Below are 5,032 nucleotides of genomic sequence, written 5' to 3'. Positions count from 1 at the left end.
AAATAGAATTAAAACATGATAACATAATCACAAACATGATTTTAAAGGGATAGTTCACCCCAAAATGAAAATTGTCATTAATTACTCACTCTCATGTCGTTCCAAACCCGTAAGATGTTTTTTTAATCTTTGTAACACAAATGAAGATATTATTTATGAAATCTGAGAGCTCTCTGACCCTCTCACAGACAGAAAATGCAACTGAAATGTTCCCAGACCCAGAAAAGTAGTAAGAACTAGACATGTCCAATTATTCGGTAATGCAGTATATGAATATGCACAATATTGTTATCGTTGGCCCGTCTAAATACCATGAATAATTATATATTACAAATTATTCAGAATATGGGATGCATTTTAAGAATACTTTTCCCATCAACTGGTCAAAATGCAATACAACGACGCTGTATGCTGCTTGAAAGACGTGTGTGCTCTGATGTAAACAAGCACATGGGGGAACACGTGAGACGCACTGAATGAAAGCACATTCATTCTCTGACAGCAGATGGTGCTAAACTGCAGAAAATTCAGCCTTTACTCTGGAAACCCTATAAATAAAGCAGCTGTGCTACTTATTTTTTATATTAAAATATGCATGCAGTTGCTTCAAACAGTTAATTCAAACAATATAAAGCTATTCAAAACATCTTTCAGTGTAATTTGTGATAATTTTAATTAATAATCACAATTACCATTTCAATTGAATAATTGACAATTATAACTTTTTTTTTTATAACTGTGCAGCCTTGTCTTGCACTTAAATATTGGTTACAACTGCACTTTATGTAGCTTGAACTTTATAATTGATAGTTTTTTTTAGCACTGAATAAGATGTAAACAAATATTGGTTAAAAGTAACATTTGTATATGAAGTTTTTGATGATTTTTTTTTTAGAAATGAATGTAATATTGCATAGAGAAATTGTTTAAATGAATAAAAATGTATGCATTTATTTAAACACTAAAATGTTGCCCAAATATTGGTTAAATTGTACATTATGTAGCTTGAACGTTTTAATTTATGTTTTAGGGTTTAATTAAATGTTGCACATGAATGAATATTGGTTAAACTAGTAAAAGTTTTATTTAGATATATAATTTTTTTTATTAATTCATTGTATTTTTTATTTTATTTTTTATATGAACTTACACCAAAATATTGGGTAACACAATTAAATTTTATTTAGGCTGTATTTAATATTGAATGTAATATTGCAAACACAAATCTTTTTGCATGACCAAGGAGTTGAAATGGTTAATTGGCCTCAATCATTCAAACTTACAGAAAAACACGTTTCTTTCCTCGACTGAATTGTGATGTTGACGAACTGTCAAAGGCTGCAGAAGAAATCGTGTTATGATATGCGTCCGATTATTGCATCATGAATATACCAGAGAAATGAAGCATGATCAACATCTGTTGTTTTGGTTCTGAATGATACAGAGCATAACGGTAATAATGGATCGTGCGTTCAGTGATTGCTGGGATGCCACTGAAATGGTCGTCAAACTTTTAGTCACTCCATACGCTGAGAAGAAAGCGCCCAGGAGCTAGAGATGGAGGGATATTCAGGACTGTAGGCTCCTGTTAGCGTGATTGCAGCTGGTGGGCTTGACCTCTGGCTGCGGCAAATAAAAGGAATTTAGCCCTGAAGTGGAAGTTGTCACATCCCATTGTGGTCAGAGGTTAGCTGGAGAACTTTGTGGTCAGTGACATGGCTTAGTTCTCATTAGGCCACGTGAGATGGGGTCTGCCGCACGTAGGGTCACGGGTACGGCCAAGGGTCTGCAGGCCATAAATAACACACAGTAGAATTATACAAGAAAACATTTGTTCATCCTCAAATTAATCTTGATTAATAACCTAGCTTTTTATTTATTACTTTTCCCAGTATTGACTTAAGCATTGGAAATATAAAATATTGTCTTTATTTAGAATCATTATTAATAATAATAAATACAGTATTAAATGCAGTATCAAAGGTATAGGGTAAAATAGTATGTTTTTATTTTGATGATATTGTACTGAATGACAAATCACTCCAATATTGGGTAAACTAATTATTTTGTTCAAATGTAACTTTTATTTATTTTGTTTTGAATTAAATATCACACAATTTTATTTAGATTTAACCTTTTAATTATACTTTTTTTAGGGCTGTGTTTTGACACCGATTTCACGATTCGATTCTCATTCACAAGCTTGCATTTCAATTCCCTTACCAATTCGTTTTGATAGGATTCCATATAGATTATTTTGGATACATATCTGGTCCTGCGACTTATAGTCAGGTGCGACTTATCAAAATTAATTTGACATGAACCAAGAGAAAACATTACCGTCTACAGCCGCAAGAGGGCGCTCTATGCTGCTGAGTGCTCCTGTAGTCTACACTGAAAACATAGAGCGCCCCCTCGTGGCTGTAGACGGTAATGTTTTCTCTTGGTGCTTGGTTCTAAATAAATACGACTTATAGTCCAGTGCGACTTACAGCCTTTTAAAGTGTTTTCAAATGGTTCGATTTTGAATGATGTGCACAAATTAAACATAATTCTTGGTAGGTTGGGTCTTTTAATTGATATTTTGTAACGTTGAATGAAATTGCGCACATTTTTAGGAAAATTGTTATTTCTTATTTACTTTTTTTATTTACTTAGGGTTCAATGAAATTTAAGTATGCTTATCAGCTTTTTTTTTTTTTTTCACTGAACTCACTGCAGTGCATTCTGGGAAGAGTACATGCATCGCTTCCTTAGAATTGGGGCTAGATGAGATCTCATTGAGTATCACCTTCTAGATCAGAGCTTTTGTGTTTCACTGAAAATACCTTTTTTTTTTTTTTCTTTTAATTCTGTTCATGGTGACACTTTTTTTTTTTTTTTTTACTAACAAGACGCTGTCAAAGCAGGTGCCTGCAGGTGCGTGCGAATCTAGCTGAGATCTATCAGATTAACATCTTTTATGCTGTGCTTTCTTCAGAAGTCAATCAGGAAGGAACATTGATTTACTTGACAACTCATTGACTCTGTTTTTGTCAGTGCATTGCGTTCAGTTACAGAAGGATATCAAATGGTTTTTGTAATGTACGTTTGAGAAGCTTTTGTGGCTCTGCAGTTTGTCTATGGGCTGTTCTTGACTTTGGCGCAGCCAAATCAACCAGTCTGACCAGATGTAAGGTTTTCAAGTTAAAGACACGATGATTGTTTATTGTAGAGTGAAACTGTATATTTGCTGTACGTCTTGGTATTAAGAAGTGCTGTTTATCATGTATTGTCTGTTACTCGGCTCAGTGACTTGATTAATGTGTTTGTGTCACTGAATGGAAATCTGGTATGTTCTTTCATAATTCACCTTCAAATCAGGTTTATGCTCTTAAAAGCTCATAGAAAGTAAAAAAAAAAAAAAAAAAAAAATCAACAAAAAAAAACTTCCTGTCAGCCTCAAATGTGGCAGATGTTTTTTTTTTTTTCATGTTAAACATCATATAGGCCATCTATTGATGTTTCCTGACACTTCACGACTCACTTTTTCCACTAGTGCCACCAAAAGTCATTTTTTCACTTCTTATATAGTGACACAGTATGTGTATGTAAGTGTGTGTGCGCAGAAATATAAAATGTATCAATATCAGTAAATATATAAATATAATATGATGTATATTCATTTTGCGTAGCGGCTAGCATTTTGACCCCAAAGTACGCCGGGACGATTTGTCACTCTTAACCACGTAATAAGAATGAATTAACCTTCAAGTATGTGTATTTGTATGAAAGCACTAACTGTAAAGTGTAATTGGGTAATAGCCCTTTTAACCGCATTAAAGTGTAATGGGGCAAAATGGCCTTTTTACTCAATCAGTCTGTGCTTTTTATTATTTTCATTTTTAGATTAGTAATTTTAACTTTGCACATAATATATGCTTACATTTACTTTAATCTAAATTAAACAAAATACTGAGATATATAGGCTACCTTAACCGCAAATCAGCCAAAAAATACAAAGATATACATTTTTGCTCATATCGCTCAGCCCTATAGAGGAGTGTACTGGAGTATAATTAAAGTGCACTGGAGTTTTTTATAACTAAATAACAAGAATTAACTAAATCGTTCCGGTAAACAGTTATGGTAAACCGTTAAAAACAGTAAACACTGCACTGATGGTACTGAAAAAAAAAAAAAAAACGGTTGCAGGTCAGATATTGTGCATAAAATGTAAACTGAATACAGCCCTTGTATTGTATATCTACAGTTAAAAATAAATTTGTAGATATACATTAAAATACATAGCCAACTATGTTTACTTGTTTTTAATTTATATCGTTTTATTTTAGTATATATTTAGTGCCATTGATATACTGTTACAATTTTTGTGAATCGTTTTTGTTGAAATTAGATTTTATAATTTCTGTTTTCACTTTGTTGTTTGTGTAGTATAATTTGATTATTTTTATTTATTAATATTATTCTATAGTTTTATTTTCTATTTATCTTTTTTTTTTCCATTTTATCTTTGATTATTTAAATAAACTGAAAACGATCGAAAAAAATTGCTGAAATAAAAATTAATAAAAATGTATTTCAGAATTTATTTCAGGTAAGTCTAAATTGTAGACTTATAACATCATTAACTATAAGCGGTCTAAATATTTTTTAAGCATTTGGAGGAACAGTTTATTCCACACCCTATGTTATTCAAATCGATCATCTTTACGCAGACAAACGGGCTAGTCAAGTTACATCTAATAGATTATTTGCATCACTTTAGGACTCAAGCTCTGCACATCAAACAGCGTTCGGGGAGATGCTGCGCCCCTGCAGGGTAATTAACTGTTCCCTCTCAGACCCTCCGCTATAAAGCACCTGCAGGCTTGACGGCACACTCACAAAAGCCCGAGCCCAGAACTGATTCATCAACCTGGCTCTCGAGAAGACACACAATAGGCAGTAGGCTGAGGTGGCCCGGGTCTATAGCTGCCCTGCCAGCTCCTCTGAGCCCCGTCCTTTTGACTCAAGGACACGTAAAGTGGAT

The sequence above is a fragment of the Carassius gibelio genome, chromosome B22 (genome assembly GCF_023724105.1).
Source record: "Carassius gibelio isolate Cgi1373 ecotype wild population from Czech Republic chromosome B22, carGib1.2-hapl.c, whole genome shotgun sequence".
Lineage (NCBI taxonomy): Eukaryota > Metazoa > Chordata > Actinopteri > Cypriniformes > Cyprinidae > Carassius > Carassius gibelio.
The sequence above is the reverse complement of the archived record's forward strand: the minus strand, read 5'-3'. Positions refer to the sequence as shown.